Below are 25,357 nucleotides of genomic sequence, written 5' to 3'. Positions count from 1 at the left end.
TTACCTCCTTTTGTCTTCAAATATAGATTGTTGTTTTCATCAATCTTCTCAAAATTAATATTCACAAGATAATTGTGAAGCCTCTCATACTATGCTCTTGGGGCTTTTCTTAAACCATATAAAGCTTTGTGTAATCTACATACCATGTTCTTGATGTTTGGATCAACAAATCCTTCATGTTGTTCTATGTAAACCTCCTCTTCTAGTATACCATTTAGAAATTTTGACTTCACATCTATTTGATAAACTTTGAAACCTTTGTATGTAGAGTAAGTAAGCAGAGTTCTTTCTCCTTCTAGTCTTGCAGCTAGGGCAAATGTTTCTCCATATTCAATTCCTTCTTCTTGTCCATACCCCTTGCAAACTAATCTTTCCTTATTCCTTGTGACTTCACCATTCTCATCCAATTTATTTTTGTACACCCACTTGGTTCCAATCACATTCTTGTTCTTTGGTCTGGGTTCTAGAGTCCATGTTTTGTTCTTCTCAATCTAATTAATCTCATCTTTCATGGCTTTACTCCAATCTTCATTCTCTAATGCATCTTTCATTGACTTAGGATCATGCATGCTCAAAAAACATGTATCACTTCTCAACCTATTCCTTGTCATTGGTCTAGCTTCTTTATCTCCAATAATTTTTTCAGTAGGGTGATGTCTTCTAACATATTTTGACAATCTTGGTTCTCCTCTTCTTTCTTCAATGGTTTTGTCAACTTCAGAATCACTATGTAATTTTCTATCAAGTAAATTGACATTTCTTTCATGTAAACCAATCTCAGAATTAGAATGTACCTCGACTTTTGTCTGCAACTTGGCTCCTGAATGTAACTTAAAATTTATTGTATGCAACTTGACAATTAGTGATTCTTGTTGTTGTTGATTTACAACTTGGTTCATAGCACCTTCAGTTGCAAGCATATCTGCATAAAAGTGTACAAAATATTTATACTTTTTAGGTTCCTTCATAGGTTTAGCTTCATGTACCTCTGTATATTCATCAAACTTGAAATTTTCACTTTTCATAATTTTTTTAGTGTTAGTGTTTAAACACTTATAATCTTTGTTTCTTTTGGAATAACCAAGGAATTGTAAGGAAATTTGCAAGAAAGAATATAACTTTTTCCACATAACCCATAATAGATTTGAAATAAATATGTAATAAAATGCACATAAAAGAGAATAGACAACATACCCACACAAATTGTGACATAAGATATACCTTGGGAAATCCTCAATGAGGGAAAAAACCCAGCCTCCAAAAGCATCCATCACCATGTAAATTATTCAACAAGAATACCATTGCAATACAACCATGGAAGCCTTCAAAGCCATAGCCACAACCAAGAAATCTATGTGAACAAGCATGAATCCACACATCCCTTGCCATGCTTCCAACCATCACAAATGCTCGCTTGGCTAACCTGTCAAGCCTTGTCCCACTTGACTCTTTCACATTTTTGCCTTTTTCTTTTTTCACACCAACAACTACCCTTGTGGCTGTTTATATAGTAGCAAGTCCCACAAAACCATCAAGTGGTATTACATAAACCATGTGCTACCTAACTGATTGACCTCACATTTAATATTGGAAATTTAATTCTTTTCCCCAATATTAAATAATTACAATATTATCACAAAGTTACAATATAGCTTATCAAGTATATCCCATGAGAATATTTACAATTTGCACATCCATCTAGGTGCTCCTAGATAGAATATTACATAGTAAAATAAAATAATGCAATATAACAATATTATGCAATGTGTTCAACACCCATTATCTCAATAGAAATATACCTTCTTCACTTTTAGCATCAAATTTACCATTTTTGAAGTCCTTAAGAATGTAAAACTTGCTTCCAAATACCTTAAAACATTTTACATTAGGTGAGTATCCATACCATAGTTCAAAAGGTGTGGAATTAGTACCTTTCTTGACTTGTACTCGGTTCAAGGTATAGACAACTTCTCTCCAATATTTCAAAGGAATATTCTTCTCCATCATTAGTGTTCTAGCACAATCTTTTACATATATGTTCCTCCTTTTAGCAATCCCATTTTGTGTAGGGGTCCTAGGTGTATAAGTCTATCTCTTGATTCCTCTATCATTACATAATATCTCAAACTCATTTGATGTAAATTCTCCACCTCTATTAGATCTCATACATTTCAAGCTTTTTCTAGTCTCCTTTTCAACTTTTTCCAAATACCACTTAAATGTTTGAAAAACATCAAATTTTTGTTTCAAAAAATAACTGTCATCATCCTAGAATAATCATCAATAAATAGGATATTATACTTGTCACCATTGTAGCTTTGCACATCAATTGGTCCACAAAAATATGTATGAACTAATTCCATAATTTCTTTAGAGGAGTGAGTCTTACTTTTAAAACTAGATTTTTTTCATCTTGCCTAACTGATATTGTTTACAAATTACATTATTAGGTTTTTTTAGTTTAGGAAAATCTCTGATTCTTTTCATGTTACTAATACTAACTATGTTATCAAATTTATCATGACATAACCTCTTGTGCCATAGCCACACATCATCAAATTCTACAACAAGAAAATTAGCATCATTCATGTTAAGATAAAATAGATTACCTCTAGTGTGATCTCCATTTCCAATTAGTTTTCCATCAGTACTATAGATCTTTGCTTTCTTGTTCTCAAATTCAATTTTTCAACTTGAACTATTTAGTTGTGACACACTCAACAAGTTATAGTTAAGTCCTTCTCCATTATAAGAATTGTCATGCATGATCTTTTCTATCAGTTACATTGATCCTTTACCTTTTATTAGACAAGGTGCATCATTATCAAATCTAACACTATTTCCATTGTAGTAATCAAGGGTAATGAGCTTACTTTCATCTTTAGTCATGTGATGTGAAAATCCACTGTCAATGATCCATCTGTCTCTCTTGTTCACATAAGATACCAATGCAGTTGGTTCACCTCATCAGAATCATCCTTCATAGAAACATATACAACTTCATCATGTGGTCATCAAATTCATCTTATGTTTCCTCTTCAACAATCTAGCAAGACTTCTTTCTTTTGTCTTTATAATCTTTTTAGTCCTCATCTCTTTTACTTCTATATTTCTCTCCACTTCTATTATTCTTTTTCTGTGGACATCTAGTAGCAATATGACCAACCTCATTACAATTAAAGCATGTGATATATATCTTTCCTTTGCATTTTTAATTTTCTCTATGAAATATCCTTGCCAATAATGCTTCAAGATCTTCTACATCATCTTCATCTGTATCACTGTCACTAGAAGCATGCGTGACCTTTTTCTTTTTCTCTTTAGGTTCTTTCAGTGACAGTTTAGCTTTGAAAGTAGATTCAACATTTTCAATTTTTAAATTATCAAAATTAGAGAGTTCAAAAGCAATGAGTCTACCCATCAATCCTTTAAGGGTCAAATTACTAATAGGAACACACCTTAGTTCTTGTATGGTAGAGACTCTAATAGCATATATAGGAAACATGGTTTTAGTACTTTGTTGATCATAATATCATCTTCAATAACACCATTGGATCCTCTGACAACATTCACAACATCTTTGATTCTTGGAAAATACTAGACAATGGTCTCACCTTCTTGCATTCTCATATCATTGAACTTCCCTCTTAGACTTCCAACTTTAGCTCTCAAAACATTTTTATCTCCTCCATAAATTTTTTGTATAACATCCCACATCTTCATTTTAGTATCACATCCTTTGATATTATCAAACTTTGAGTAGCTTAGGATAGAGACAAGCTCTAACATTGCCTAATTGTTGTCTTTCTTCTTTTTTAGATCATCAATAGTAAGGGCTCTAGCAGGATCAATATGCTGAGCAGTGATGGTAGATTGTACATAACATCCTAGATGTAGCTTCATTAAACTTTTCCATGTAGGAAAGTTTTCCTTGTTCAATTTGGGCACCTCCTTTCTGTACATCTTGATCTTTAGCTTTTAGTACCTTGAAACTATTTCCTCACAAGAACCAATGCTCTGATACCAATTCTTGAAATTATTTACTATAACTAAGAGAGGGTGTGAATCAGTTATCCAAGGTCAAAATGTACAAATAAAACTTTTTCATGCTTAACAAATTCATATCCATAAAACGATAACATGCATGCATCAATTAGATCATACAATATCATAACTTAGTATGTCACTTTCCTAGGTCAAAATAACTTTGCAAAAATGTAAACATGAAATGCTACAAAATCATTCACATATTTTTTGACACAAGGATTTTACATGGAAATCCAATTTGAGAAAATCCACCAATAACATGCTACCCAATTTCACTCTTATGAAGTGATGCCTTGTGAAAGGTCGACCCTATTAAAGATTACAATACACATTGTTAAACATGCCTTGGTTAAAGGATTTCAATCACCTTATCAGGAGTGATCCTTTTTAGAGGACTTTAGATCATTCCATTATAATTTCACTTGGTTAAAGGATTTACAAATGACTATTATGTCAACCTTAATCCAAAGGATTTATCCACACTAGTACAATTGTTAGAAAGTAACAACAAGATTTGATCTGATAAAACTTACAACTCACTTACAGATTATAGATCTCTAGTTTAGTCCTCCATTCTACTTGGCATTTATACTCTTTATCTATTATGACTTGTTCAACCTTCAATCATTCATCCACTTAATCCTTCTTGGTTTGCATGCCAACTACAATCTCTTCTATTTGAAAACTAGTTGAAGCAACACCCTAGAATTCTTGTCTTCCTTAGGTTCTCACATGTGACAACCTTTTCTTTTGGCCTACTATCTTTATAAATATAGAATTTAGATCTTTTTCCACTTAAGCACAATCATCCATTTTAGGCTTAGCTAAGATTTAATGAATCTACCCACTTTTCCATTTGAGTCCCTCTAGAAACTTCTTCTACAATCTTTATTTAATTCACCTCAAAATGATTTACCTTGAATTTTGTGCCACAAGATCATCATAGTTATCTTTCACATGCTTCACACAATTCAAGAAATCAAATTAGTCAGCTCAAATTCATCAAATCTTTGATATAACACTTTTTGTTGTCACTCGACATCTACACTATTCTGTCACTTGGCCAACACTAGTTCACTTGTTGCATACTAAAGTTTATTGATGCTTGACATCAACTAAAATTTACATGGCATATACTAACTTTCACTCAGCTTTCACTATTTCTCTTCATTGGTTGACACCTAATAATTTTCACTTGACTTCTACTATTTTCTGCTTAGCTTGCTCTATTTACTTGGCAAGACTTGGTAGACACTTTTATTTACTTGATCTTCTTTCAATATTTTCTTGAGTAATCTTTCATTACAAAATTTAATAAGATAAATAATACACTATAGTATCAATGTCTTACATGATCTTAATGCTTCTTTTATACACTAAGTAACTCAACCTTTCTGTAGTTGCTCTTTTTATCTTCTATGTTCAAATCCTCTTCATCAATCAACCAAATGATAGCATTTAGACCAAAAAGAAATTATTTTACCAACAAGTAGTAGGTTTGACATCACTGACAAAATAATGATTGTTCTATGATAGGTTCTACACTTCAAACAATCTCTTTTCAACAATCTCCCTTTTTGGCATTGATGACAGACCAATACCAAAACAAAAATTAATATCTTTGAAATTTCTCCCTCTATCAATGTATGTCCTTCCTTTGTATAGGATAATGTAAGCTTTGTCAATCTCCTTCAATGTATCTTCTCCCTCTGACATATATCATCTTTGTGTTAGGAATTTCTCCCTCTTTCATTTATCTCTCTTCCTATGTCTCCCTCATTCTTTCTTATATCTCCCTCTTTGACAACAATGCTAGAGACTTGTCATCTTTTCATATAGTATAATCAATTTGGGCTCTCCCTCTGCCACCTTGAATGTGACTATAAATTGTCTAATTCAACTCCTTCATTACTTTATGAAACTCCTAAAGTAATATCCACTATATCAAGTTGTAAGATACAACATTTAGCTCAGTTAATATAGGGAAGTACTATTACTTCTTAAGTAACTTTGGGCAGGGGTATAACCCCTATTTTACCTCTAAGATATTCACTTGACTTCTACTATTTTTTTCTAGGCTTGCACTGTTAACTCAATGAGGCTTGGGATACACTTTTCTTTACTTGATCTTCTTTCAATTTTTTCTTGAGTAACCTTTCATTATAGACTTTAAGTAGATAAACAATACACTATAGTATCAATTTCTTACTTGGTTTTAGTGCTCCTTTTATACACTAAATAACTCAAAATTTCTCTAGGTGCTCTTGTTGTCTTCTCTTTTCAAATCCTTTTCATCAATCAACCAAATGATAGCATTCAAACCAAAAAGTAATATTCTCACCAACAAGTAGCAGGTTTGACATCATTGAAAAAATAATGATTGTTCCATGATAGGTTCTAACTTCAAACAATCTCTTTTCAACATTCATTTAATGTAACTTAGGACTTACATGTGTAGATATTGTACATGAACTCATTTCATGTAACACATGTACCTCTTATATTGAATAATTGCATGTTCATTTTATTTGAAGTTTAGGAGTTTGTCTATGTACATATACATTTTTATCAATTGTCTCTTTAAATAATTTTCATCATGTGTTTTAATGTTGAATCATGTACATCTAATCATAAACTAGAACCATGTATCACATGGACCATAAACTATAAATATATATTACATGTGTAATCATAAATTGAACCATTCATGTACATCTAACCATAAAATAAATACATATATCACATCTAGACCATAAACTAGAAACATATATCACATGTCTTTAATCATAAATTGAACCAATCATATACATCTAGCCATAAAGTAAATACATATATCACATGAACCATAAACTAGAAACGTATACCACATGTCTAATCATAAATTGAACCAATAATGTACATCTAACCATAAACTAAATACATTTATCACATGGACCATGATCTAGAAACATATATCACATGTCTAATCATAAATTGAACCAATCACGTGTCTACTAAAAAATGAATCATAAACACACATGTGAAAAGATCAATACATACATACATATACATACATACATATATACATATATATATATATATGTGTGTGTGTGTGTGTGTGTGTGTGTGTGTGTGTGTGTGTGTGTGTGTGTCTACACACACACACACACACATATACACGTACGTACGCATGTACATATGTGAAATCATAAATGTATATGTCTTGACAAGATCAATGATAAAGTAAACATGTGCATGTGTCTTAAACTAGAGAGTCATCCAGATGCATATAAATAGAGTGATCCTCTTATCAAGACTCATGAGGATCATATATTTGGGGAGTATCAATTGAACCCTACAAATTAAAATACAACAATTCATTAGACATATACATGTATATAAACATGGGAACTAGTTTCAAATATTTGTAAAAATATAAACGCATTGATGCAAGTGCACATGTATCTAGTATTGAATTAATTTAAATTTCTATTTGAAAATCACCTGAGCACTAGTGAGTGTCACATACATCATATTTGTACCCCTATGAGTACTAGGTGTCACATTGATAACATCTCTACTCCCACTATGACTAGAGCCCACATTAGAAGAAGCATGATGTTCTACCTATGCCTACAAAAATATAATTAATTTGGAAATATGAGTACACACACACACACACACATTCTTGTGAATAGAAATTTGTTATTGTAAAAATGAAACTTAAAAGAGGTACATGGGTTTGAGGAGCAAGAGGGCCATCAATGACACATACTAAGGTTTCATCAATAAAAACTCCATCTCTAATAGTGTTAATCCTCTGTAATAGTGAGGAGTAATGAGCTAGGATAGAAGTGGTGTGGAGTTAATAGACTAAAATAGCATTTCCATATATGATCCTCTCTTATTGGGGATATGAACTAGACTCAAATATCGTAACTTTTGATCATGTACATCAATTCCATCAGTAAAAATAGAAATACCTTGACCAACTCCTAAGGTCCCCTTGGGTGGAGCTACAATAGACTGCTACGCATCTAAGTGTTGACCACTAGACTACTAAGTGCTAGGGTTATGTGTAGAGTACTCAATGCCAAAGTACTATGCAAAGTGTCATGTATTCTAGTGTGCATGACCTAATAGCATGTCATGGGTCACTTGAAATATAGGCCTCTATGAAACTGTCTTTATGACATATGTGAAGGCATCCCCTATGTATCTATGATGTATGAATATGTCTGTAAAAGATCATCTAGAGGATACAAGGCCATTTCCATATGTCTATGATCTCCATTGAGGCCACATATATCTCATGGGGTAGTAATAAGTAGAACCCTATAGATATCATTAGTGGTTGGTGTACAAGATGATGCCTCTAAAGATGATCTATACTAATTGGGTCTACTCAAGATATATCTACACAAAGTGTCAGATGTAAAGCTCCTAGTTGTAGATGAAAAGTGTCTTATCCGATTAACTGCTTCCCTTTGAGAAGCAATGAAAACTATATTTGTAGTAGGAGCCATCATTGGAGTCACTATTGGGTTCCTAGATCCTACCAATGCATGATGATAAGGAACAACATGAGTTGCCTCAGAATCACAAACTCTATCATGTTTCTGACCATAATATCCTAAAATATCTAAATAGTTGATGTGCTGCCCCAAAAAAAATCTTTGTGTACAATTGATGGGAAAAAATAATGGAATTTGGTTTTTATTAGGATAATGACCATGTGCTACTAGGAATCAAGGGTATATCATACAAGCAATGTGTAGCACAACATATTTAGTAACCTAAAATGGCCTAACATCGGTCTTCTCCTCATAAAATGGGAAGAGTTCTTGTTTGATAATCTCCTTATAAACTAGACTCTAAACCTACTCTAAGGATATACCAACCAAGATCTCTTATCTAAGCTCAAAAGAAATCCTATCTATAGACTGTAGTGCAAATGTAGTCTATGATCTAAGCCTGTTAGTAAGCTCCTCAAGACTAGTCAAAATATGCTAATGTATACCTCTATATAGATTATCTTAAGATCTCTCAATAGATAATCTCAGTCTAGTAGTCTTTGTTCTCACAACCTAGAATACAGTCATCATATCAGGAATTTGAGGGTGGATAGGTGGTACATCAACATGTGGTCCCTATCTCTTGCCTTAAGCCTATCCATGTCCTTGTCCATTTCCTTGATCTTGTCCCTTACCCTCTCTTTGTCCCTAATCTTGAAGCTAAGGTTGAGGTTGTCCATGACCATGGGATGCCATTTATGGGTAGAACATGTGCAAACTAAATGTTAAATTAACATTACAAGAATGTGTATTCAATAAGTGGTCATGATAGGTTCTATCATTAATCTAAGGTAATAAGAGGTCCTAATAAGTCTTATAATTATTTCTAAGGTCTTAAGAGGTCATGTATAAGGTCCTATTAGGTCTTATTAGTAATCTAAGGTGTTCATAAGTCATATTAGGTATTAATCAAAATCAATTAAATATAGGAGAGAGAAAATGAAGAGAGAGCAAGTGAGAGAGAGGAGACCAAAAGTGAGGAGAGAGGGAGGAGAGAGTGACTAAGGAGAGAGAAAGTGAGAGGAGAGATAAAAAGTAAGGAGATAGAAAGTGAGAAAAGAGAAAAAGAAAGGAGAAAGTGAGGAGAGAGAAAGTAAGAAGAGGGAGAGAAAGTAAGGAGAGAGTTCAAGGAGAGAGAAAGAGAGGGAGAGAGAAAGTGAGAAGAGAGAGAAAGTCAAGAGAGAGAAAGTGAGGAGATAGAAAGTAAGGAGAGAGAAGGAAAGAGAAAGTGAGAGGAGAGAGAGAAAGTAAGGAGAGAGAAAGTAATAGGAGAGATAAAGTAAGGAGAGGGAAAGTGAGTGGAGAGAGAAATTAAGGAGAGAGAAAGTGAGAAGACAAAAAAGTAAGGAAAGAGAAAGTGAGGAGAGAGAAAGTAAGAAGAGAGAAAGTAAGGACAAAAATTACGAAGAGGGAGAGAAAGTGAGGAGAGAGAAAGAGAGAAGAGGGAGAGAAAGTGAGGAGAGAGAGTGTTCAAAGAGAGAGAAAGTGTGAGGAGAGAATATTAGCATAAATGTTGATGGTATTCCATTAGGGGAGTATCCTAAGCATTGGAGAGCATGTGGTATGATTAACATATTGCATTCATGATTGTGTTTTTCATTGATGACAACATAGTATGGTTTTTGTGAAGATTGGTATAGTAGTAGACATAGATCATGGTTGAATGGATAGAGGTTTGATGTTCAGGTGAAGTGCAGTTAAGTACCTATTCTACAATGTGTCTTGATGTCAAGGTTAAGTGCATGTGATGTAAGTTGAAGATATGAAGAAGATATGGTTGATTTACAAAGACTAGTATAGAGACAAAGTACTTGATAAGAAGTTTCTAATTACTAGATTGTATTTCCTAACAAAGATAAAATTAGGATATGAGAATTTATAAAGTGACAAAGGATAGTCTAATGATGATTCTAGCAAGTGCACAAGGCCTAGAGCCACACGTGTGAGAAGTTGTAAATATTATAAGTCAACAATATTGTGTAATTGCAAAATTATTAATTATCTTAATGTGGTCCTATAATAATTAATTGGGAAAGCCTTAAGGCTAGCTCAAGGAATTATTTTGAGGACATGGTATAAAGGAAAGATGTTTTCCTTGTTTAAGAAATAGGTAGAAAGTGTGAATTGTGATTGGAGAAGTGTAAACGAAAGAAAAGTATTTGGTAAATGTGAGTAAAAAATCCAAGGGATTATTGGATGCGAATTTGGTGATCTCGTATTTAGATCAAAAGGAACAAAAGTGTAGTTGACAAGACAAAGGAAAAGGAAATAAACTACAACTTAGTTCTATTATTCTACAAAGAATAATACCGAGATAATTTGGACAATGGGTTCATTGGTCTTGCCCCTAAAGTTGTTTGGACATTGGGTATATCTGCCTTCTACAACTCCTAATAGGGTTGGAATCTCCTAATAGGGATTCAAAGTCTCCTAACAAAGACTAATATATATTGAATGTTGTTATTGATTCCTAACAGGGTCCATCCTCTAACAAGGAATATTTATATTAGTAAATCATCTTGTGGGTATCATCCCCACTAGTGTTTCCCTCTAATAAAGGGTTTTCCTAGTTAACATATCTAGTGTTATTGGATATGAGTATCTTGTTAAGGTTGCTGATTATAATTCTCATATGGTTAATGTTTAATAAGGTCGATAATTATGATAATAGTTCGATAACTGATTCATCCCCCCTCTTAGTTATATTGGTGGACTTTATATTCTAATAGAGAGAGAGGGGAGAGAGAGTGCAAGGAGAGAGAGAAATAGATGAGAGACTGAGGAGAGAGAAAGTGAGAAGAGAGAGTGAGTGAGGAGAGAGATAAAGAGAGAAGAGGGAGAGAAAGTGGAAAGAGAGAGTTCAAGGAGAGAGAAAGTATGCAAAGAGAGAAAGAGATAAGAGAGTGAGGAGAGTGAAGGTGAGAAGATAGTGTTGGGTGATGCAACTCACTCATTAATTATGTGGTGTTCCATGTTCACTAACAGTCATGGCTTTTGGTGGAATGGCAAATGGGCCCAACAAGTGGTATTAGAGCTATGGTTTTATTATTGTAACCCTAGATTGAATCCATGGGAATGCATGAGAGGATAAAAGAAAGGGCAAGATATATGAATGATTTATTGCAGGTCTGAGGGTTTTAGATTTGTTGTTATGATGGGATGTTAAAAGATTTGGGCATGTGAAATTGTTGGAGAAAATGATTTTTCAAATTTTTCATTTAAAATGAGGGTTTTGGGGGTTAGCATGCAAAAATGACCTCCTGGGTAAAAATAGACCTCACCATTGGATCTGGGTCAACATTTTCATAAATTTTGATATATAATATGCCCTAGTTTGGCCATGTTCAGAGGAAATGAAATAGTTTTTTAGTTTCAACCCATGATGGCCATCAAATTTAATCCTGTCAGAATTTTTGTCACAAGAAAAAATAAAAAAATAAAAAATCGTAGTGAAAATGGTAAAAAGACTGTCTTAGTAAAATGGCCATAACTTTCTCTTAGAATATTGGATTTCAGAGTTCTTATAGGTGTTGGAAAGCTAATTTAGAGCACTACAACATGGTATAGGTTTGGTTCTATGATTTTGATATTTTGGTAGGTTTTAAGAGCCCTAAAGTCAGATGTTATTTATTTTGAGCATGAATTAGGGCATAACTTGGGCATACAGAGTCAAATTTTGGACTTCGAGTAGTCAACGAAAAGCTCTTGGAGAGCTCTACACATTGTTTCAGATTTGATGCAAGTTTGGCATGATTTATTTGTTGATATATTTATCTGAATAGTTTATAGATATATTTTGGCTATGGTAACATTGTGAGTTTATGGCATTAAAGATTTAAGATTCGATATCATTGTATACTCAGTTCATTATTCAGATTGGTCTCATGATGATATGGTTATCAGTGTTTGATTTGGATATGTATGATGACTTGTTGGATCTACAAGTTGTGTAGTGTTGTAAGTAGTCTATACTTATAGGTTGCATCTATGGCTTGGTTATGGGTTGTCTTTGCCCATTGATCTTTTATTATTGATTCATATTCAGATTGGTGGCTTGGATTTGGGTTGTCTATGCCCTAAGTCACATGATTTACTATTTTCTTCATGTAGAAGGGATGAGATGTTGTTACCAGGTATAGTCATGGTGGAGGATTGTGGTTGACTATTTTATGCTGATAGGTTGGATACTTTGAGAGATAGATGCTCGGTTCATGGATGTAATCATGGTGTCATGGATTTTGGCATGACATGATTGGATATACAGGTACATCCTTGATGTTCATTAGCTTGGATTTTTGATTTAGTTATGGTGTTATATCTTCTTGGTTGAGGATCATGGTGATTTGGTTTCTTTTGAGGAGCTCATGATGTGAACTTTGAGTTCTTTGATGGTTTGATGCCTTGGTTGATTCTCATGGTTAGAGGATGGTTTTTCATCATGATGTCATGGATAGCTTGGATACATAGTTTAGTGGGAGCTTGTGACAGTGATGAGGTGACAGTGCAAGATTAGTTCTTGGTTTGGTTTGGATCTTCATGTAGGAGATGGATTTTATGATGCCATCGTTGACTTGGTACCATAGTTGAGTGAGAGTTTTTGGCATTGATATATTTATTGAGTGTTTGCAAATGTTGGAGGTTTGTCTTAGATCCTGTTGCTATAGAAGCATCTTTGACATTTGCATGGTGCACTTGTTATCTTCATGGTGTGTGAAGATGGTTAGATCTTGAGGACTCATGGAGTTCTTGGTTATCTTCATGGTGTGTGGAGATGGTTCTTCCTGGTATGTGGAGATGGTTTTCTTCATGGTGTGTGGAGATGGTTTCATCTTGAGGGCTCACAAGGTTCTTGGCAAAGGTGTGGTTTATGCTTTTATTTGGCATGTTATCCTTGGTGTGAGGATGGTTTTATTATTATGTCATGGTATACTCTTGATATGTGTTTAGAGTTGTGACATGTTATAGTATGTTCATGTGGAGCATGTTATCTCTTTGGTTGAGATGGTTAGATCATGTTGTCATGTTTATGTTCCTGAGGCCATGGTTTGAATTTTGACATTGATCTTGATTTAGTTTCTTGGTATTGAGTAAATTGATCATAAGCTAGATACTTCATGATATTGCTATTTTTCATTTGGAGTTGGCATGGATTGATTGGTTATAGGTTCTCATAGATACTTAGAGACGGTGGTGATGCTGATTTCTCTTCGATTAGAGAAGTATTTGTTGGGACAGTTGATGGTTTTAGCGGGAAGTCCAAGGGGCAGTCACCTGATATGGACTTGAGAGGAGATTGTTCTTAGATGAGTCTTGATTGGAAACTTGGGTATCTTGATGAGCATTCTCATTCCCCACTCTTGGTCTACTCGACGGTTTGCTACTTGAGAGGTATAGCCCATTGTTTCTCTCAGTTGCATTATATTTATGCTTTCCTTTCATGAATATGGATCTTAAGCTATGGTACATGAGTAAGTTCTAGAGAGTTCATTTGAGAGATAGTTTAGCATTTGTTATCTCCATTTGCATATGTTGTTATGTTGGTTGAGTTTGGGAGATGGTTTTATATTGGGCATTATTCTTGGATTAGGAATGGTTATTCCTTGGTTTAGGAATAGTTTATGAGTTTGATCTTCTTGTGAGAGGCTTACATCCACGATTAGCTATATAGTATGGTTTGGGTGTTGTTGAGGCTTCTTGTTGGGGTTTTATGGAGGAGATCATACTTGCACAGTTTACATCTAGAGGTGTGTGTAGAAGGACATGATACAGGTTATGATTTCTCTAGTCTTGGTTATCTTCCTAGATGTTCAATTTTGCTTACATTGGATTTGAAGATTGTGATCACTGGTTTGTGCTCATGTATGTCATGTGAGAGATGACATGGTTATTACTTTATCTCTTTCCTCTGTTGGTTGTGGAGAATTTGGGAGACTATTGGAGACTTGTTACGAGAGTTGTTCTTGCAGGATATCAGTTTATGTATTGCGGATGTCCTTGATACTACATGGATTCACTTCTTTGAGATGTTGTGAGTGGATTGGTTATAGATTTGACATTATCTTTTGCAATGGGAGCATCTTGGTATATATGTGGTAGGTATTGCTCTTAAGGCTTGTGATTGCAGGTTGTAGATTGGATATGTCGATTATATGAGATTCACTTGTTATACCTTTGAGGTATGGATAGTTGGATGGGTTTGGCACTTTGTTGTGGGTGCTTTTTCAGCTATGGATATATTTTGACAACTACGGATACATGTGATTACCTTTGGATCAGGTTTTTTTTTGTGCTTGGAATTTTAGTTGGTATAGGATTTTATGATCTTCTAATGCGACAGGTTGGGTAGCTTTCTCTTTGGATGGCTTCTATGTATGTCCACTAGTAGTGGCATAATAGGAGGTGAGATCATTCATGTTTGAGATGCTGGATACTTTGATTTTGTTGCGGGTACTAGGATGGAGCACTTGGTGTAGTTTGATCCATGATGGTGGATGTGCTAGGAGGGATTGTTCCCTTGTTCATTTATGTGGCTATGGATTGACCCTATGAAATGTATACAACAAGTGGGAGATTGTTGAGATAATGGGTGTTGCACACATTGCATAATAATGTTATATTTTATTATTTTATTTTATTATGTAATGTTGTGCCTAGATGGACGTGCAACATGTAAAGATTCCCATGGAATATTTTTTGATGATTTGTATTGTAACATTGTGAAAATATTTTATGTAATTATTTAATATTGGGGAACGAATTAAATGCTCAATATTAAATGTGGGGTCAATGGGTTAGGTAGCACATGGTTTATGTAATACCACTTGGTGGTTTTGTAGGACTTGCTACTATATAAGCAGCCACAAGGGTAGTTTTTGTAGAGAGAGTAAGAGTGAGAAAGACAAGAGTCGAGCGGGACAAGGCTTGATAGGTTAGCCAAGGGAGCATTTGTGAAGGTTGGAAGCATGGCATGGGATGTGTGGATTCATGCTTGTTCACATAGTTTGCTCAGTTGTGGCTATGGCCATGAAGGCTTCCATGGTTGTATAGCAATGGTATTTTTGCTAAATAATACATGGTGATGGATGCTTTTGGAGGCTAGGTTTTTTTCCCTCAATGAGGGTTTCCCAGGTTATATCTTGTGTCACAATTTTGTGGGTATGTTGCCTATTCTCTTGCATGTGGATTTTATTTTCATGTTCATTTCAGATCTATTATGGGTTATGTGGAAACGGTTATATTTTTTGTTTCCAAGTTTCCTTACAGAGAGAAAGTGAGGAGAGAGAAAGTGAGAGGAGAGAGAGAAAGTACAAAGAGGGAGATAAAGTGGGGAGAGAGAGTTTCAAGAGAGAGCAAGTGTGAGGAGAGAGAGAGTTCAAGGAGAGAGAAAGTGTGAGGAGAGAGAAAGAGAGAAGAGGGAGAGAAACTAAGATAGAAGTGTGAGGAGAGAGAAATAGATGAGACAGAGGAGAGAAAAAGTGAGAAGGGAGAGAAAGTGATAAGAGATAAAGTGAGAAGAGAGAGTGAGGAGAGAGAAAGTGAAGAGAGAGAAAGTAAGGAGAGAGATAGAGTTTTTCTAGATATCCTAGGGTTTTATTTTTTCAATCATCTAGAGTTTTATATCATTTTTTGTTTTCTATATCTAATCCTATGTTTTATTTTTATTCTCTATCTACCTATCATTTTATATTTCTAAACATATTATTTCTTCCATTGACTACAATTTTAACTACAGTTTTTCAATATTTTTTAACATTTAAACTAATATACAACATATAAACATAAAACTAATTAATGCATACTAAAAATAACAAAATACCCATAAAAATAGCTAAATATTCATTAAAAACTACTAAAATTTATAACAATAACTAAATAATTATTAAAAATAAAAAAATAAAAAAGAACATACCTAGTACATTGAATGCTTGAAGGAGGTCAAAAATTGTAGGGCAGAATGATGATGCAACTAAAGAGGTCACAAAGTTCACTCTAAACCCTTTGACAAATCTGTTGCCATAACAATGAAATTAAAAAAGGTAAAATGACATTTATAAAGCTAGTTTTGATGATAGATTAGGGTTTCAAGGGGCTTCATGCAAAGCCCTAATGAGCTAGTGGGCTAGTAGGGCTTTGAACTAAGCTAGGGGCTTTGCATGAAGTTTGACCCACATGGCTTCATGTGAAACCATGTGGGGGCTTTGAATAAAGCCTTAGCTTCACCTGAAGCCTCTAAAATAATAAAGTCGTACTTTTCATCTACTTTGTTCATGATAAAAAGTGTGAACCAATAGCTATTGGAAGTATAAATTAAAAACTAAGATACTAAGAGTGGGGGTGGGGTGAATTAGGATCTATAATAATTTAACTTTTTCACAATATTAATGGATTCACCACATTTGCATCTCATAGACAATTTCTTATTCATGAATAACTTATAAAATAAAACTGTAATAACATATAGATCTAATCTATCAATCACATGAAACAAAGATTTTGGTTACCAGAAATACTTCAAGGTGAAAGTAAAATTGGGGTGGGGATGACACCCAAAAATCTTCACTATTGCAGTAATAAAGTTAACTTGTTAGGGTTACAATGTTTGACCTTATCCATTTGAGATTGTTAGATCTCAACCTATTAGATGGTTTTTGACTTAAAACAAAGTAAGGACTCTGTTAGGATATTTATAAAGATCTATTAAGACTACTCTATTAAGAGATTTACTGTGACTCAATGTGTTAAAACTAATTTAGTACCTGATCCTCAGTCTGCTCTGATAAGCTATTCTTGGGTCTCCTCTTTCCAATTTGATTTGATCTCTAATTTGATATAACTTTTCTTTCCTTCACTGTTTTGGCTAGGTTTCTTTCTCTATTATGGAATTACATTACTCTTTTTCCTCTTCTATAATGTTTATACATTCACACTTGAATCACATGAATACCTTGTTTTCTCCTTATCTTTTTCTCTATCTCCCATATCCTATATTGAAAATAGGTCTAGATCGTATCTATTTAAAGATTTCATAAAGATTTTTCTAGATGCTTCCTTGTTTCACCCCTCTATTTGATTCGTTCATCACAAAACATAGGCATCTGTGCTCCACATCACAAAATGTGTAAAACTCTCTATAACAAACTCTACAAGTATTAAACATCTTGTCTATATTGGCCTAAAATGGTTTACCTTAGATTTTGTATCATTCTTGACTTGAATGTTAATTCTACATTGCATAACATTTACTACTTCTGACATTCAACATTCATTTTATATGCTTCTAACACTCAGCCTCCACTATGCTCGGCACCATCTCATAGCTTGGCTTCAATATGCTCAAAGTACCTAGTTAACATTAGACTTGACTTAAATAGAAAATACTTAGCAACCAAAGAATTATGTGTCTCCTATAGAACTCGGTATATAAAAGTTTATATATATAAATATTTACATGAATTGGCCTATATAGAGAAGCTTGGTTATAGTGATTACTGTCTGACTCTGCCTAGAATATGACTAAGTGTTTGACACTAATTGACAACAATAGTTCGAGATATAGAAAATCTCCCCCTTTTACATTAGTGGAAAAAACACTTTTTCATGATTACATCATTACAATGCTAGTATGTGAAATCCCCTTAAGCCTATGAATTAGTTCATATAGAACTACAAAATATTGACTTATGCCGAATAAACAAATAATGAAAAATACATATGACTTAAGTAGTTAGATTGTTTTAGTGTCATACCCTATTTTCCTTCTACATTCTGATTTCCTTTTGAACTATGATTTTTGAATTTGACTCTTTTGATCATCATTACATTCCCCTTTGACTTCTCTTCCATTCTCCATTCAAAATATGTAATCATCATTACAATTCCCTCTTGGTTTTGTCACTTATGGTTGTTGCTAGGGTTGAATGGGTGGAATCAAAAAATATTTTTCCATAAAAATTTTGTGAACTTGGTTGATCATAGCAAGTGCATGATCCCAAGTGGTTCTTGCTTATTCCAAAATATGATTTTGCAACTGTAACCTAGCTTCCAAATCAATCAAACTCTCAGTCACCAAAATATTATGATCCTCATTCATAAGATCATGTGTTGATTTGATTTCTCTCTACATAACCTTCAAGTGAGATATTATCATGGACTGGATAGAGATCAAATTTCTCATGTTGCTATCAACTGCCTAAAGCTTGGCCAATTTTCCTTGAGCATTCAATAACTTATTATAATTATTTGAATTGCATTCATCTAACTATGAAATAATGCTCCTTGATTGCTTCATATCATCCTGAATCTAATTAAGGTCTGCTTAAAGATCACTAGTGAATCTTGGCATATCACACAAAATATTATACAAATGTTATACTCTATAAACTAGTTCTGTACACATTCCTATAATTGAAATTTCTACTTGGTAATGGTTGTTGAGACTTTGTCCACAACCTTATTCTCAAATTTCTTTGTTGACCAATCCATCAATTTTTCATTGGATTTTATATCTCCAACATTTATTTGTTCAACAATATTTGCAATCTAGGAAATGATTGGGGCTTTCCCATAAAAATTTTGAATATCAAATGCTTCAAAAAAAAATCTTTAACATCATACGATACCTTCTTTTTTTGATGTTCTCTTCTTAACTCTTCTTGGTTCCTCTTCTTAGCTAAAATATCTTGAAACAAAATTGTTTGCTCAAGAGTGAGATTTTCCAAATCCAATTGTGGCATCTCAATAACTTCATCCAGACTAACTTTCTATCTTTTATTTCTTTGCTTGTGCAAGGTGAAGAAGTGTTATTTCTTGGCACTACTTTGGGAGATGGTGAGGGGGTATCACCACTCGGTCTTTGTTTTGCATTAGTGCTAGAGAAAACAATAGTAGCACTCAACATAGTCTTATTTTCCTCTATATTCTCCTCAATATGAGGTGTAGACACATTTAGTCCTTGTTGACCTATGGAAGAAATATCTACACTTCTGTCTAATAAGAAACATATATCATTGTAATGTCTCACTATTAACTCTTTTGGAATTCTTATACTCATCTTCCTTCTTTGTTTAAATTCATCAAAGTATGTATCCATGACACTTTCAAAATTATGTCCTAGTTGAGTTATGTACTCATTGACTTTCCTTATTATTGGTTTTCCTTTTTCCCAAACAATATTCCCAATACTAGGAAAATACTTCCAAATATAAAAGAAAATACACATAACAAGTGATCCAAACTTACACATTGAGTTCTTTTCCTTCCTAATAGATATCGGGTTTTCTGCTAATTCTAGTCTTTGCAACTCAACAAGATCATATTTGTGATCTTTCATGACTATCTTCCATGCTTGTTCTATTAGCTTGGTTTTTCACCTTGTTAAAATCCTCAAAATTTATTATGAAAGTCTAGTTTTAACTATCTCAGCAATTGGGGTTTGCATTTTTCATGTGCTTTTTACCCTAGGGAAAACCCTAGTTTTTTATGCCCCATTATATTATAATTTTTTGCAATGTTTGTGAAAAAATCTACCAAAATCCTTTGCCAGAGTAGGAAATTTGAAGTGAACCTTGAATATTAATGTTAAGTACTTAAAAAAACCCTAGTCCAATTCTAATATTTTATTCTTTAAGGCATTTCTTTGCTAATTTTGATTTCTTTTGTGACATTACATTTTTACCTTAACTTGCAACTCTTTTTAACCCATGGTTATGTTGTGGTTAGCCTGTGTGCCAAAATTTACCTATTTGTAGCCCTCATTGTGAGTTATTATTATAACCATTGATCTCCTTGAAAATATTCAATTGTCACATTATCGTAGTTTGAAGATGTAGTATTTTCACCTAAAGAAAGAAAGAGAGGGAGTGACACCTATTCTCTCAAACCTAAGGAAATGAAGAAGTCAACATTTTAACAATAGCCCTATGATCTTGCTAAGATCTCCATTTCTCATATCCTCGCAAAATAAAGATGTTCAAAGTTTAACAAAAGTGACATCGTGAGATTATGATGAGTGGACAATGAGGAAAATAACATATTACTTCAAATGTTTTTTTTTAATGTGCTAGTTGTCACACTAAGATTGGTTCCTGTGTTAGATTGAACTTTCCTTCTTGATCATTGATTTAAGTGAGAATCGAGGGTTTTTGCATCCTTGTAAGCTAAAAGTATTCAATGTTTAAAGAATGTGAGAATGCAAGGAACTGCTATGTGTTCTTGTGGGTCTCCAAAGGATAGAATACATTGCATTTTTCTAAACATTGATCATAAGGTAGATTTACAGTCCTCATGTTGTTGCATAATGAAGGTGCTAGCTATTTAAAATGTTGAAGTTGATGAAAGATCAACCCTATAGCTCCCAAGAATTACCTGCACATGAGAACACCTATTATAGAAGAAAGAAGCAAAAAGTTATAGAGGCAAAAAGTGCCAAATCTATAGACAAGAAATTCTTGATGAGAAAAAAACTAGATTTCTATAATCACCAATGAATTGGTTAATAATTACAAAGAGAGGTCATCCTTATAAAGGAGATCAAAACCTTATATGGGTCTAACCTAGGTTTAGGTTGTATAATAATAATTAATAAAAGAATTAATTGTTATATTCCTAAAGTTTAGCTTAAGTAGACTAGAGTTTATTAGAAAATATCTAATTACTCTAACACCCTTCCTTAAGATAAACTTAGGGAGTAGCTAAAAACCTAGAAACTACTATTGAAAGTAGATTTGGGTCCTAGCAAAGGCATGATGAGGTACCCAAGCACAACCAAATCTCTAAAAAGAGGAGAAATAGAGAAAACCACATGGGAAAATCCCTACTTCAAAAAGAGATGGAAATAATGTTGAAATAAACTAGTGAAGGATTGAAGAAGCCTCCAAACTAGGGAATGTCCCATAAGATAGGAACAAAAGATGATCATGAAGAACACTATTAAAGCATGTAGAAGATACAAAGCTTTGTCAAAAGTAACTATTGCTTTGAAGAACCTCCACTAAAATAGAACCTAACCAGGTAGAGAAGACTATAATATGCATCAAATCAGGAGGCACACAAAGGAAATTAACTGAACTTGAAGATAAAAATAACATAAAACACCAAAGACTGAAGATATGATTAATCAAACCAAGGAAGCATGAGAAATAAAAGAAGAACCCTCCTAATGTAGACAAGGGTGAGGTGACAGGAAATTGAAAAAATGGGCAAAAAGAACTGCATGTGAAGCAACCACAATCAAGATGTACAAAAGAGTACATATGTGTGTACTGAGGAAATCAATCTCAAACACATAATGAGGCTAATGTCATAGAAGGCACACTCATTAGACAAAGGAAGATGGAAAACAAAAACCATCAACCCCCATGCCACTTTAATAATGATTAGTGCATGTACATTAAGGCACAAGATATGGTGAATCCCAAGAATACAATAATTTGCATGAGTGTCCTTAGATGACATTGCTTGAATTAGAAGGCAAAAGAAGGCAAAAACAATTGAAATGAAAATATAGATGCAGTATGGCACTTTATCATAATGTGTTTATAGAAATGCATACAAATGATTTCTAAATAGACCAAAAGAGGCATAAGACTAATATAACAGATAGTACAAGTCATGAAGAATCATTTGAAGCAAAAAAATTATCCTCAAACCTTAAACAACCAAGATATCCACTACAATGCAAAAATGCAAAAGACTAAATAAAATGTGCCTAGAGAAGAATCTCAAAAACAACCAACATCATGAGAAAGGGCTCTAAAAGACCTTTCCAATGATATAAAGAATTCCCAAATCAGAGATTAGATGCTCAAGGTATGTCTCTAGGAGTGCAAAATGGAACTCCTAAATTTGATAGTGGAAAAAGCTATAAAAAGCAATAGAAAAAGCATCAAAACTGAAAACTAACTTTACCATTATGATGGGTTTGAAATCCGCTTTGTGACAACATCTTATTTTTAGAAAATAGAATCTGTATTCCTAAGATATGAGAAAAAAAAATGAAGGTAGGTCCAAAGAGAGCCTGAAGAGGTGATAGAAGTGCTAATGCAATGCTGATATGGCACTGATGTCAGCAAGTGATGAGCCCAAATTTGATGGTAACTCGAATGTTAAGGAAAAAATTAAATGCATGAAAATGACCAAAAAAATATTGATACTAAATCATTGTGGGTGCAACAAATCATAGGGATGAATGAGTAGAAAAATGTGCCTAGGTCTGCTAGATTTCTTGAAAGGAGCTAAAATCACCAAACAAGTATGACAAGCATGAATAAATTCTATAGAAAATACCACCTAGATATAAATCCAAAAATACCATTCATAAATGGTGTGCTTGGTGATAGGAACTAGGCATGGGTTATGGAGAGCCAAAATGGAACCCATTGTCAAATGAGGCTTGTGCTCAAATACCCTCACAAAAAATTCATGCCTCCATAAACCATCTCTTATACAGCACCAAGGAGGACTATTAGAAAACCAACCACATGGATTCTATAGAATGCAAAGGTGAAGGTTGTGGAGGGTCAAAGATGTGACACTGAGCCAAGGAAAAAGTGGGGCCACAAAATTGTGTTAGCTTGTAGTCCTCCAAAAGTCCACCAATCAATACAAAATTCCCATCAATTCCACCAAAACCAATGATGACCAAACAAAATCACATGTAATAGAGAAAACTATGGCTCCACCAAGAAAGGTCGCTTCACCAATTCAAGAAAAACCATAAAAAAAGTTGGGATTTCATTGTTTGTTCATGGAGTTGGAGGGAACTAGAGGTCTTGAGCTATGCACATAGATGAGTGCAATCATAGGTCCACTGATGTGGCCAAAAATGCCACATATGAAAGGAGCCTTCCTACAAATTTGGTGTAGATGAGGCTAAGTTGGTCAATGGGAGTGTCAGAGAAGAGAGTTGCAAGCCCTAAAAAAGCCCATAGTCCTACACTAACTAAAAACTCTTCACACACTGCCCAAAATTAGACTTGTAGCCCAGGTTAATGCATGGATCAAAGCCCAAAAATATTGGGTGATTGGACCAAAGAAATCCCAAGGTAGGTGATATCACCATAAAATATTCTTCATCTACATGGGCCACCAATGATGAAGGGAAAATGGTCCATGTGGAGGAATTTGTTCCAAGACAAAAGTCAGTAGCTTGCTTAGAATTTGAGCCAAACTATAAGTTCCAAGCACATGAGGGATCCTGAAAAAGGATGACATGTTTGGGAAAATTGGGAGTTCTCACCACAAATAATGTTCTTGGAATGGGTGAGTGGCACTAAAGCCAAAGCTTGCCAAACAAACCGAAGTTAAATACCCACTTAATAAAACAAAATACCTCCACGGGTTGTTGGGCTGATGTGGAGCACACTAGACATAGGTGAACATAGGGCTGAATACTAAAAAATAAGGTGTATTTTCACCAATAACCATTGCACATAGAGTGCATGGGTCCAATCATGAGCAGGGGTGTAGGAGTAGGTGAATGGAGAAAACGCCCCAAATAACATGCCTTCTTTTTAATAAAATGCAAAACCATACCATACACAGGTAAAGAAATGCTCCAATCAAAGATGCACAATGTTTAAATTTTTTTTGTTAAAGTCAACCTCAAAACTACTCCATCAAAACAAATAGGGCCTCAAGTACAACTGCTTAGCATGGAAGCAAAAGAATGTAAGCTAGCTCAAAACTGTGGCTCACAAAAAAAATGAATTAAAAATTGCTCCATTCATGTGATTTTTTTTGCAAAACCAAAAATTTCAATAAATTTTTGATAAGAAATAAATATAAAATATCACCACCTCAAATTGTGTGCACAAGTCAAACAACTTGGTTGCAAAAATATTTTTTACCTCATACTTCAACAACATTCAAAATGGACATATTTTATATGGAAATGGAGGTTTTCAAATGCTCTGAGCTCAACAGTGATGTCCTTTTGGGCTCGTGATGTTCTGAAAATAAGTCCTCCCCAAATCCAATCTTTGAAAGTCATAAATCTGAAAAATGATATCAAATCTCTCAAGAACAAAAAATGGGCATGAAGAGCTGGTGCTTTGAAACCATGTTGACGTTGATGAAAGATCAACCCCATAGCTCCAAAGAATTACATTCATGCAAACACCTATTATAGAAGAGAGAAGAAAAACACTTTGGAGACATAAATGACAGATCCATAGATAAGACATTCTTGATGAGCAAAAAAGTAGATTGCTATAATCAACAATAAATTGGTTAATAATTAGAAAGAGAGATTTTCCTTATAGAGGAGATTGAAACCCTAAAAAGGTCCAACCCAGGTTGCATAATAATAATTAATTATTCTATGCCTAAAGTTTAGCTTAAGTAGACTAGAGTAAATTAGAAAATATCTAATTACTTTAACATAAAAAGTGCAAAAATATGAGAAGTTGACAAGTGTCCTTGTGGGCCCAGCTTATGTTCAACATCTTGAACAACAAGCATTTTTTGCATCCATAGATTTAGATGAAGATCCACAGTGGTCATATTATTGCAAAGTTAAAGTATGAAGGTTTTAACCAAAGTGAGTAAGCAAGAACTTGACACGTGGAATTTGTGGGACCAACATATGTTATCAATTGTAAAAGGGGTGATATCAATATAGAGTACTAGATGAAATACTTTGATTTACTCTGAGCAGTAAGTATGACAAAGTTTAATAATTTCTCCTAGCGATTAGATCAAGGCAAGATCAATGGCTATCACATCCTCACAAAATAGAGTTGTTTGAAATTTAACTAAAG

This window comes from Cupressus sempervirens, chromosome 1, assembly GCF_028749045.1.
Source record: "Cupressus sempervirens isolate cs-2001-9-10 chromosome 1, ASM2874904v1, whole genome shotgun sequence".
NCBI lineage: Eukaryota > Viridiplantae > Streptophyta > Pinopsida > Cupressales > Cupressaceae > Cupressus > Cupressus sempervirens.
This window is presented reverse-complemented; position numbering follows the sequence as displayed.